Genomic DNA, 13,936 nt, shown 5'->3' with positions numbered 1-13,936 from the left:
CAAGGTGTTCATGCAACCATGAATAGTTGCAACATGTTATCCCTGTCATTCAGTAGTCAATCTTGCTTTTGCAAATATAAACAAATTAGAAGAATTAACCAAAATAGAGCATCAATGCATCTAAAATATTGAATCACAAATCTAATTATGAGTTAATGGATTAGAACAAAATTTGGGTTATGAAATGAAGAATATCTAGTTATAGTTCAGATGATAAATGGAAGGAAATGGAATCAAATAAAATCTAGTTATAAATTATCAGTATGCAATTTAGATAATGAGATTATGTTTATTATTAACAAATGATATACATTTATAGTACATGGTGTGAACGTTGGGTTCCACATCCCAAGGTCTCTTGGACTTCCTTAGTCTATTCGACTTCCACACTAACCCTTAGAGGATTAGGTGTCCAACAACTTCAAATTTTACCTGAATAATTTTTTTGGGAAAATTTTCATCTTTTTTTTTTAATATAAAATTCATGAAATATTCATAAAAATATTTTAGTTAGCATGTCATTTTTAGCGAAAATGCTCTGAAATACATATTTTTTTTAGTTGTATTTATATGAAAAATGTGTGTTTTTTGTCGAGTGTTTAAAATTATTATTTTTTAGTGACATTTATTTTATGTGTATTAAAGTATTAATTAACGATATATAAGTATATAAAAAATCCTAACCTCAGAATATAAATTGCAAAAAAAAAAAAAAAACCATTATAAAAAAGCAGTGTAAAGAAAAACAAAAATCACAAGTTCATAAAACTCTTGAAAAACAAACATCTTAGGACGAAAAACAAGAAGAGGAATAAGAAAACTTGAAAAATGGTTAAATAATCAACATTTTAAAAAAATGGGCATAATTAAGACATAAGAAAACTTTATGTGTCAAAAATATGCCTTAAGAAAAGGTTGATGCTTTTGAAAATGTGCATAAAGCCACATAAAATCAGAAACATTTAAAAAAACTTATCCATACTTAATTATATCAAAAAATTTAAAGTGTCAAAAATAAGCCCTCTAAAAAAAGGGGTTGATGTTGCATCAACACTTTTCAAAATAAGCATAAAAATCACTAACATTAAAAATAAATGTTCATACATGATACATAAGAAAATTTGAAGTGTCAAAAATATGCTAAAAAAAGGTGTATTCTGAATCAACACTTTTAAAAATCAGATGATTTTTTGCTACCTCAAAAAAATGAGAGCTCAATATAGTTCCCGTTTGAGAGTTTACATCGTTGAATTTATTTGCAACTTAATAATATCTCTTTCTTCCTTTTCTTGATTTCTAGACAGTGCTTCTTGGTGCAGGTTTATGTTTTCTTAGAGCAGAACTTCACAAATGTCTTCAACACCAACATTAGTCCCCCCCCCAAGATCTAAAAGATTGAAATGGATTTTGGGGGAGAGGCACCCCAAGATCTGAAAAATTGAAATGCCAGAATAAAACGAGGAGAATTCCCAATAAACAAAACTACAAAGAATATTTTTTATTAAAATGGAGAATAGCTATAAGAGCTACATTGTGGCATACAAACTGTCCTTTTACAAAATGCGACTTGTTATTTATATTATTTTTCAGTTACAATACCACGGGTCAATTCCATGGGTGAATGAATACCATGGGTGGATGTCACAATACCATGGGTCAACTCCATGGGCGAACGAATACCATGGGTGGATGTCACAATACCATGGGTGAATGAATACCATGGGTGGATGTCACTTACAATACCATGGGTGGATAAATACCATGGGTGGATGCCAATTACAATACCATGGGTAAATTCCATGCATGGATGAATAACATGGGTTGATGCCATTTTCCATTCGGATCAATTTAATATCTTCCTTACCTCAACTTCCATCAACAAAATATTTGTAGTCAAAGTTGGCCAGTTAGTTCCATCATGTTGTTTGCAAATTATGCTATATTCTATCCATCAAATTCAACGATGTTTATCTCCTGGAATCAAAGCTTCATGTGTACCTTTTTGGGTTGTTACCATTTATAGCTCGAATCTTGTTATGTCCATATCATTGATTGCAATAACCCAACGATTAGAAACCTTCATATCAACAGAAAGAATTATCTCTCTTATACCTTCACTTATATTATCAGATTCAACCTATATGATTGGAAAATCTATTTCATTCCATCCTCACCGGTACCGTTCAAACTGACACAACCTTATTCCACAAAATAGGTCACAAAATCAACAAGCTTTCATTTTCCACAAATAGAATTTTCATCTTTCATATTTTTTATTTCCTTTGTTAGTTTTCCTGGTGTCACAGAGGATAGTGAAATATAAGATTTGATTTGAGAGTGATTTCCCTTATTTCTTGTTGCCTCCACTACATGGGAGACATTTACGGTTCTACCAATATCTGAAGAATGTGCATCTAGAAGCAGATAGACAAATAGAAGACAAACAATAGTTGTAACCATCACAACAATTCCAAACCATTCTGCATTGGCACCTAGATTTCTATCAAATCTAATTATAGTTCTAACAATATTCTTCACCCTTGTATAAATACACTAGTAGTGAGAACGACGAGCAGTATGAGACCAAGAATTAATTATGAGGGTTTCAACTTTCTAAGCTTTCGCAATCATGACAAAATTGCTTCCGCTATATCATATGTTATTGTTAGTTAAACAAGCTAAATAAAAGGTATGAATGAAGAACCAGCTTTAACACAAAATTCCCAGCATCAACATTAATAGCCACTAAACTAGGCCAACTTTAAGTAACCACCTTTGTGCCTCCCACTTGATGGAATCCAATTGATATTTACTAATACCCTCATTTATATGCAATTCATGTTTTTTTTTCTTCCCTAGTTGTAACAAGTACCTCTACAGCGTAATGTATCCCAAGATATGACCAAAAAGTTCCCCAAGTAATATAGGTGCATTGAATAAGCCTAACAATAACTAGGGATTTTCTATATAGGGAAACGGTGATAAACATAAATGTGGCAAGAGGAAATTGATTCAGGCATAAAATCTCAGAGATAGGGCCCATGTCATCAAAATACTCAAGCACGATAAGGAGAGGGGCATCACATATCGAACTCCTCCCTAAACCAATAAAGTAGTCCAAAGCAACAATGACTGCAAAATAACTGAGACGTATAGTGAATTTGCAAACTTTTGAGAGTAGACAATCGTGTATTTTCCCAACGCATCAAAATAGACAACCTGGAGCTATTTAGAACCCTTCTCATTTATTTTTTGTTTTTGGTTTTGCAAATGAGGTGAGGTTAAAACTTCAAGTAATAAAGTGAGCATATTTTCTCCAATGTGTTGAAGGGAAACACGCTACAGAAGTTACAATTTGTCATTCCCATATGATAAACTGCTATGAAGTCCATGTAAGAAAAATCAAGACCAGATAGCTTTGCAACCTCCTTGTAAAATTAGAAGTCACTAGCAGATTTTATCACTCTAGAATGAAATATATCTTGGGACTTCAGTTGAGCAAATGGGTGTTTGGCCACACAAGAAAAGGCTTCTACAATCCAAGGTTCAGGACCAATCTAAAACAAACTCGACTTTCCTCCTACACCCATATCCTCCAAATCAACAACTTGAATTGAAGGATTCCACAAATGTAATCACCTGCACATCCAGATGAGAAGATTGTATACATGTGAGAAGAAACTAAAATAACATTATTTCCTACCTCTAAAGAATACTTGGGTGTGATTCTCATAACCACATGCTTTAGATTACAATAGGTTATTGTTCTCCCCTTAAATAAGCCTTCCCAACCAAAGCTTCAAGACCCATAACTCCACCCATCTATGCTTTCTATGTACTTCTATAGTCAAGGTGTAAAAGTCGAGGTAGAATTTACTCGAAGACTGGTATAGGAACACCTAGAAGTGGAGAGGAAACAGGGTGATTCCAACAATTGATTTAGGTTGCAGGGCTTGAGGTGGATGATGTTTGTTTTATTTTAAATAGCCCCACATTGGTCAGCCAAAAATTCATTTTATATATACAACAACATTTGTGTCACTTGTCAACATGTTGTGAAAATAGCTTGTGGTCCCTCCTCTCAGCGCCATTGTGTGGCCCTCCTCTCAGCGCCATTGTGTGGCGCTTCCTTGTGATTGTAATTGGTGTACTTTGATGGAATTGTGGCACGAAAAAGGGACTAGGAGATTTAGCCTTCAAGCCCAATGGTTTTTTTGTTTAATTAAAACATTATTTTGGATAAAAGGTCGAGAGTAATAATAACGCTCTTTGAAAACCCAAAATTTTCCAAATTCAATTTTTTTTTGGAAAACAAAAATCATAAAATTTTGTCATATGATATGATAAGCCAACAATGTTTGCAACAAAAGAAGGCTTTGTATAAATACCTTAGAATGTGTATACTTGGATTAATGGATCAAGGTTGATCTTGTTATTATATGGATTAAGTAGAAGGACTCACTTGACACAGTGAGTAGTAATTTATTCCATGATAGAGAGAGCAATATGCCCTCTATGAGTGGACCATACTAGATAGCATATATTCTTTAGTGTATAGGAAGAAACAGTGGTAGCATCTATGATTGCCATAGCAGGATATGTCTCAATGCCAGAGGGAGAACCTAGTAAGGGTGACTGAAAATAAGTTGTGGTGATGGATCTAGTGAAGGAAGTTGATCTATTTATGGTTGATCCAAGGCATGTGGCTCAACATGTGTTGAAGTAATTGAATGGTACAATTGTACATGGATTGAAGTTATGAAGTGAAACTACTGAAATATATAGATTTAGATTGGGCAAAGAGTGATGAAGATAGGAAGAGCACATCACGATGATGATTTAGTTTTGATTTTTTTTAGGAAGGAAGCATACATTTGTCATACACAAGACTACAAGAGTTGAGTATATTGTAGCTAGTTTGGTGAAATGTGAAGTATTTTGGCTTCAGTAAGTTCTCACATGATTGTTTGATCAAGTGCAGTAGACAACCATGATAATAGGTCAAAGAACATACCAAAATATGGTACAGAAGGAAGTATGAGGATCATAAAGCCTCTATCCCTAGGAGAAGTTTGTATACTTCAGGGAGAAGCTTGAGAAGTTTGTATACTTCAAGGACAAGCTTGAGACGTGTATACTTCATGGACAAGCTTGAGAATTTGGTATACTTCAAGGACAAGCCGAAGTGGTTGAAAATATTTTCCTCTGTTAGAGGGAGTGGTGATTTTGTTGCATCAAAGGGCGGACATTCTCCGTAAGTCAAAATATAGGTAGATCAAAGTATTGACTAGGGGCCACAAAATTTGGCTATCAAGAATGGCTCAGAGAGCATCAAGGCCCAAAGTGCTCCCGAGGTGGGTGAGTTAGTGCCGCTAAGATTGGGCAAGAAAGTTACCATTAAATTAGCATGCATAAATGGTAATAGCCCAAGGTTTCATCATAGTTCACAAGTGCTAACTAGGTTCCAAGTGATGACTTGGATAATCGATGAATTGCTTCAAGTGACAACTTGTTGAGCATGATGCTTTCCACATGTAATGGATTGACACATCAACATAGCTAGCTTATTCAGAGAAAATCATTCCCTGTGGGTCAATTATATTGACCAAAATTAGTGAGAATGGTTCGACAGAGGACAATCATTCTTCTTATGTCAATTATGTTGACTATAATTAGGAAGAGTGGTCCTAGAGGCACATAATCACTCAGTTGAGTGGGTGCCTTTCATCACCAAGATTAGACTCTCTAGATAGGTTGTCTGAGCACATTTAACATTAGGCCCAAAAATTCACATGAAGAGTGAGGCCTTTGGAGATTTACCATGAGTCAAATATATTAACTAGATTGATGGTGAACCAAGACTAGTCTAGCTCAGGAGAAATGACTAGGATTACAGTGATGATACACCATAGGTCAGAGGTAACAACTAGAAATATGATGACTAGTTGATGTTAATGATGTACCATAGGTTAGGAGTACTAACCAATATTATGGTGATGATACACCATAAGTCATAGGTACTGAACACAATTATGGTAACTAAGTGATGATTTTGATTTACCATGAGCCAGGGTTGTTGACCAAGATTATGGTAATAGAATGATGTTGATGTTGATGATAAATTATGAACATTTTATTAGAGAATTTTTCCCAACGCATCAAAATAGACAACCTGGAACTATTTAGAACCCTTTTCATTTATTTTTTTGTTTTTGGTTTTGCAAATGAGTTGAGGTTAAAACTTCAAGTAATAAAGTGAGCATATTTTCTCCAATATGTTGAAGGGAAACAGGCTACAGAAGTTACAATTTGTCATTCCCATATGATAAACTGTTGTGAAGTCCATGTAAGAAAAATCAAGACCAGATAGCTCTGCAACCTCCTTGTAAAATTGGAAGTCACTAGCAGATTTTATCACTCTAGAATGAAATATATCTTGGGACTTCAGTTGAGCAAATGAGTGTTTGGCCACACGAGAAAATGCTTCTACAATCCAAGGTTCAGGACCAACCTAAAACAAACTCGACTTGCCTCCTACACCCATATCCTCCAAATCAACAACTTGAATTGAAGGATTCCACAAATGTAATCACCTGCACGTCCAGATGAGAAGATTGTATACATGTGAGAAGAAACTAAAATAACATTATTTTCTACCTCTAAAGAATACTTGGGTGTGATTCTCATAACCACATGCTTTAGATTACGATAGGTTATTGTTCTCCCCTTAAATAAGCCTTCCCAACCAAAGCTTCAAGACCCATAACCCCACCCATCTATGCTTTCTATGTACTTCTATAGTCAAGGTGTAAAAGTCGAGGTAGAATTTACTCAAAGACTAGTATAGGAACACCTAGAAGTGGAGAGGAAACAGGGTGATTCCAACAATTGATTTAGTTTGCAGGGCTTGAGGTGGATGATGTTTGTTTTATTTTAAATAGCCCCACATTGGTCAGCCAAAAATTCATTTTATATATACAACAACATTTGTGTCACTTGTCGATATGTTGTGAAAATAGCTTGTGGTCCCTCCTCTCAGCGCCATTGTGTGGCCCTCCTCTCAACGACATTGTGTGGTGCTTCCTTGTGATTGTAATTGGTGTACTTCGATGGAATTGTGGCACGAAAAAGGGACTAGGAGATTTAGCCTTTGAGCCCAATGGTTTTTTTGTTTAATTAAAACACTTTTTTGGATAAAAGGTCGAGAGTAATAATAACGCTATTTGAAAACCCAAAATTTTCCAAATTCAATTTTTTTTTTGGAAAACAAAAATCATAAAATTTTGTCATATGATATGATAAGCCAACAATGTTTGCAACAAAAGAAGGCTTTGTATAAATACCTTAGAATGTGTATACTTGGATTCATGGATCAAGGTTGATCTTGTTATTATATGGATTAAGTAGAAGGACTCACTTGACATAGTGAGTAGTAATTTATTCCATGATAGAGAGAGCAATATGCCCTCTACGAGTGGACCATACTAGATAGCATATATTCTTTAGTGTATAGGAAGAAACAGTGGTAGAAGCTATGATTGCCATTGCAGGATATGTCTCAATGCCAGATGGAGAACCTAGTAAGGGTGACTGAAAATAAGTTGTGGTGATGGATCTAGTGAAGGAAGTTGATCTATTTATGGTTAATCCAAGGCATGTGGCTCAAAATGTGTTGAAGTAATTGAATGGTACAATTATACATGGATTGAAGTTATGAAGTGAAACTACTGAATATATAGATTTAGATTGGGCAAAGAGTGCTGAAGATAGGAAGAGCACATCACGATGATGATTTCGTTTTGATTTTTCTAAGGAAGGAAGCATACATCTGTCATACACAAGACTACAAGAGTTTAGTATATTGTAGCTAGTTTGGTGAAATGTGAAGTATTCTGGCTTCAGTAAGTTCTCACATGATTGTTTGATCAAGTGTAGGATACAACCATGATAATATGTCAAAGAACATACCAAATTATGGTACAGAAGGAAGTAATGAGGATCATAAAGCCTCTATCCCTAGGACAAGTTTGTATACTTCAGGGAGAAGCTTGATAATTATGTATACTTCAAGGACAAGCTTGAGACGTGTATACTTCATGGACAAGCTTGAGAATTTGGTATACTTCAAGGACAAGCCGAAGTGGTTGAAAATATTTTCCTCCGTTAGAGGGAGTGATGATGTTGTTGCATCAAAGGGAAGACATTCTCCGTAAGTCAAAATATAGGTAGATCAAAGTATTGACTACAGGCCACAAAATTTGGCTATCAAGAATGGCTCAGAGAGCATCAAGTCCTAAAGTTCTCCCGAGGTGGGTGATTTTGTGCCTCCAAGATTGGGCAGGAAAGTTACCATTAAATTAGCATGCATAAATGGTAATAGCCCAGGGTTTCATCATAGTTCACAAGTGCTAACTAGATTCCAAGTGATGACTTGGATAATCGATGAATTGCTTCAAGTGAAAACTTGTTGAGCATGATGCTTTCCACATGTAATGGATTGACACATCAACATAGCTAGCTTACTCAGAGAAAATCATTCTCTATGGGTCAAGTATATTGACCAAAATTAGGGAGAATGGTTTGACAAAGGACAATCATTCTTCTTATGTCAATTATGTTGACTATAATTAGGAAGAGTGGTCCTAGAGGCACATAATCACTCAACTGAGGGGGTGCCTTTCATCGCCAAGATTAGACTCTCCTGATAGGCTGTGTGAGCACATTTAACATTAGGCCCAAAAATTCTGATGAAGAGTGAGGCCTTTAGAGGTTTACCATGAGTCAAATATATTGACTAGATTGATGGTGAACCAAGACTAGTCTAGGTCAGGAGAAATGACTAGGATTACAGTGATGATACACCATAGGTCAGAGGTAACAACTAGAAATATGATGACTAGTTGATGTTAATGATGTACCATAGGTTAGGAGTACTAACCAATATTATGGTGATGATACACCATAATTCATACGTACCGAACAAAATTATGGTAACTAAGTGATGATTTTGATTTACCATGAGCCAGGGTTGTTGACCAAGATTATGGTAATAGAATGATGTTGATGTTGATGATAAATTATGAACATTTTATTAGAGAATTTTTTCAACAAGAGAACATCTAGATAGTTATTATGAATACCTCCATAGATAATAGGGAGTGTTGAATTTTGGGAGCTATGGTCAGTCTTCATAATTTATATTTTAACCTTTCAAATATATGTAATGACGAAATAAAGACATGTTCTTCATGTCGGTTTGAAGAAAGAGAATTTAAATTATTGAAATTTAATTTTATATCCTCAAAATGTTAATTCAGCCTTCATAAAGATAAAGTTGGCCCAACCGAGGAAGCGTTATCCGTGGGGCACTCTTAACCTTTATAAATACACTACTCATATTCATCCAAAGTGCAACCAATTTGGATCCTCTATGTATCATCAAAGGAGCAAAAGGGAGGTTGAGTTCCTCTAAAAAGAAGAAGTCTTATGAGGCAGATAAAAGTATCTTTGAAGTAGACAATTTATCTAGGTAGATCTACTCTGGGTAGGATGTTGAATTATGGAGTAAACCAAAATTCTAAGAAAACCAATCCCTCGATAAAAGTTTGACTAGGTTTGACCTGGGATTAGTTAGTTTGATTGTTGACTAAAATATCATATTATATGTCTTTTTGAATTACATAATTTCTCTAAGGAAAAGGTTTTTGGGTTATTCCCCTATGTGGGTTTTCCCAACGTGAAATATTTGTGTTGCCTATATGCATGTATCTTTATGATCCTACTGTTATTTTTGTTCTATTGTTGAAGATTTTTTGTGTAATTGATTAATGATTAATGTGAATACAAGGAGACTTAAAGTAAAAATAATTAGAAGTAAGTATTAGCTAGAAGACCTATGAAAAATCAACAAATGCTACCACTAAAAATGAGGCAACGAATTTCCACAAGTACTGTAAGAGCCCAACAAAACTCTTAACCACATAAACATTATTAGGCACTATCCATTTCATGATGGTATCCATCTTGGCAGGATCTATCTTCAGCTCTCCTCCACCTATCACATACACCAGATATACCAAAGACTGTTATGCAAACTCACACTTCTTGAGATTTTATAGCAGTTGGTGCTTCTTTAATGTCTCTAACACTTGTGTCAAATGTGGGATGTAATCCTCCCAGGTGGCACTATATACTAGGAAATCATCCAAATAGACAATAACAAATGAATCTATAAAAGTTTGCAATATATCATTCATTAGCTCAAATGACACCTTGTTCTAGTAGTTGTTGCAATTGATTCTTCACCGCACTTTATTTTATAACAAAAATCATGTACAACCCAATGTTTAGCTATGGGGAACAACAATAGTTGGATCTTGTATTCCACTTCCCTCTTGAGTGGTATCCCTATAGGCTCTTGGAACACATACTTGTATGCATGTAGAAACTCTTCCAGTTGCTTTTTTCTTTTAATTTCTTACTACACCCCTCCATGGATTCATTTTCTATTACTGAATCTTCTACAAACTATTTTTCTCTTAAAAAAGTAAGACATAATTCTGCCTATAATTGATGAGTTTCTTGTCTTAGTTGGAACTTCCTAGTGAAATTTCTGACTTGACTTTATTGGCATTGATGGTGAATGATTTTCCATCCTTGATGAGCCAGTGTTGGTTGTATCTCTGCATGAATATTGCATCCCTCATATACATGCAAGGACTTTCAAATACCACTCTATATGCATCAGGGGACTACATCTACTTCTACTTCATCAATAAAATCAGTAAAAAAACTAATTTTTCATTTTTTGTTACCTTTGTCTCTGCATCCTTATTTACTCATCCCAATGGATATGGGCTTGGATGGTCACGAACTTCCAATCCCAATTTGTTTACCAGCTCTACTACAATGAGATTTGTTTGCGATCTTGAGTAAAAAAAAAACATTTATATTAGTATTTATAACCTATATGTTTATATGTAAGAGCGTGGTATTTTGCTTCTATTTCTATTGCTAAAGGCTAGTCAAATTCACCTCCTTTTACACTAATGTATAGACAATCTTTTCATCCACATCCAAGTTTCTTCCAGCTTGGTTTCTTGAATCAATGGCCATGATATTCTTCTTCTTATTATCTTTCTTTTTTTTCTTCTAGTTAAGATATGGAGGCAATTTCCAACACTCTCCTCTATATGTCTATCAATGTTAAAATGGTTGTAGTGGTTGTTGACATCTTTGCACTCGTGTGTTATGGCCCTCATATTTTTATATTTTCCCCCTTTCTGCTTCTTCTTCCCATCCTTCATTTGGATGCTCCTTTTGCTCCAATCCACTTGATTTCCCTTTCTTCAAGCCTTTATTCTCCAACTATTTTGCATGTACACAAGCCTCATCCACTGATATGTGTTTGAACATCATCATTTTCTTCCACAAATGGATGTGTGGACGCCCTAGATTCTTGAGGAGTACATCTAGGTTCTTTAGGGATATACCCAACATTATGGCCATCTTTCTAAATTTTGCAGTGTAGTCCTATATGCTTTGCCCCTGTTTCTCCATGAAGTAGTGCCACCGAATTCACTAGTCCTTTACATACCACATAGGATAAAATTGTGACTTTATGTGATTTTTAAGTTCATCCCACTTGGTCACAAGAATATCTCCCTCAAACCTCAAGGCTTCTATGTGGATTTCCTACCAAGACAGTGCATGACCCTCTAAGTTTAGTCACACAAATGAAATATTATATTCTTCCTGTATACGATGATCATTGAAATAAACTTCTAATTGTTGAAACTAGTGATTTAGCTTCAGAGTATCGATATCACGTTCGTACGACTTGATATTGACCTTCACTTCAATTTTGAATAGGGATTGTGAATGGTTCACAACACTCGAACTAGGTTGATGTTTTTCTGGTCCTTTCTTCGACTCATTCTTTATTTCTTCATGATCCCTAGATATCCATTATGATTAGACTTCTGCATTAGAACCCCCATCTTCACTGAATAGCTCGAGCTTATTGTTCAGGGTCTCCATTGGGAGAATCACATTATGGCTTATATTTGCAACTTGTGCTTCTAGCTGCAAAAACAAGAATATTTCTCTTTAGATTTTTGGATTTGTAAATTGTTTTTTATTGCGTATACATGCATATTAAAATTATGTATAAAATATGGAATAGAAAAATAAAAAATAAAAAACCATTATTGACACAAGATATAACCTAGAAATCCCTTTCGGAAGAAAACCTAACTGGCAGGTGAGGTCGCTCTACTTTCTTTCTCTAAATAGAAAATAGCTACAGGTACAAAGAAGTAGTGTCTATGGCCCATGGGCTACTGCAGTGCATAAATCCTCGCTATGCGTTGTCTCGCTATCCCTCTCGGCTACTCTACTCGTCTAGGGAACAAAATACACTCGAAAAGAATGGAACCCATTTTCCTCCCAGTGGCCCACATCTTGATAGCCTACTAGTGGTTAGGTTTGACTTCATCAACTCTTAAATAAAGTTACCATATGGAATATTCTTGAGCCTTCTTCATCATGATCACATGGATAGCCCCTTTTCAATGAATAATGGAGGCTGGCGTGGCATCCTCTCAAATTATTGTGACCAAAATAGGAAAGTCAACATCCGAGTGGCATAACTTTTGCATATGTACTTCAATTAAGGTGATTCTTATGTCGTCGAAAAGGTGTATGTGTGTGAATATGAAAAAAGGTACACCCAAGGGCAGGAAATTTTTACCTCAAAAAACATTGTTTAATGCCTCAAAACACTCTTAGAAGGTTTCAAACACCAATTTGCCAAACTAGGTCCTGCTGATAGAAATGGTCTTGTAAGAAAATTCCTCAACTTTTTCCACTTTAGGTGCATCAAGATGGATGAAAAACAATATAAGTATCCAATTTGGATCATATGCCAAAGAGACACCATAAAAGTCACATCTAGTGGTTTGAGGATGCATTTGGTGTTATAGCTTGATTAACTTCATGGGTTAGGTGTTATTCATACGAATTGATCTTAATAAGATTCATTTAGGTTTTAACACCCTTGTTGTCATGCCTTGACCTAGTATATTCCTCAATACCCATTATTGATTCATAACTAACATATACATGGTGCAAATACCACATTTAGAGGTGATTGATGCCCTACAAAGGTCATATGTGATGATTTGAGGAGTTTTCGTCCATGATGCTTGAGTCGAAGAAGTAAGGCTTAGTGCGAGGGGTTCTTGTTAACGCTCAATTTTTTGGCTATATTTTAGGAAACTAGACCCATCCATTATTCCTAATACCTTGCAGTGGCATTTTTATTCTAGATGAATGCCAAATACTCATTACAGAGGGCATGCCTCATAATTTCTAAGCAATCTCACTTCTATCAAACATCAACATAAATCCAAGGAAAGGAAGGAATTATAATAGATATCGTGATCATTTGGGTGTGAACACAAAGATCCTTCTTGAAAATTTAGGATATTTCATGATTATTGAATAAGGTGTTCGCACAACCCTGAAGAGTTGCAACATGTTATCCCTGGCATTCAGTGGTAAATCTTTCTGAATTGCATTAAATTATAGTAGCACAAAAGAAAATGCAAGAGACAACATATCAAACCAACATGAAGACTATAAATAAATGGGTAAATATATGAAAAAGAAAGGAAAAATAAAATGCTACAATTTACCTAACTGTATAGCTACAAAGATAAAATCAAGTGCTACAATAAGATGATCTAAATGCTACAATATAAAACCCAAATCAAAATTGGAAACTAATTTAAGTAAAAAAATACAAAACAATGGGATGTTACTTGGGTCGAGGTTTCCTTCCCGACCTATGAAACGTGCTTGGAGATAAATTAGATCAAGTCACAACCAATGAGAAATGTCTTTGGAAATCAACCAACCTCATATATTAAATATC

General features: G+C 35.0%; 1 pseudogene; it reads right to left on the bottom strand.

Annotated features, from left to right (window-relative positions):
* Positions 1–2,017: 2,017 nt before the first annotated feature.
* On the bottom strand, positions 2,018–3,626 carry LOC149188770 (uncharacterized; annotated as a pseudogene).
* Between the last annotated feature and the right edge of the window lie 10,310 nt (positions 3,627–13,936).

This window comes from Pinus tabuliformis, chromosome 3_1 (assembly GCF_031772625.1).
Source record: "Pinus tabuliformis cultivar Carrire ecotype Pingquan chromosome 3_1, CPIR1, whole genome shotgun sequence".
In the NCBI taxonomy this organism is placed as follows: domain Eukaryota; kingdom Viridiplantae; phylum Streptophyta; class Pinopsida; order Pinales; family Pinaceae; genus Pinus; species Pinus tabuliformis.
The sequence above is the reverse complement of the archived record's forward strand: the minus strand, read 5'-3'. Positions and strand labels throughout refer to the sequence as shown.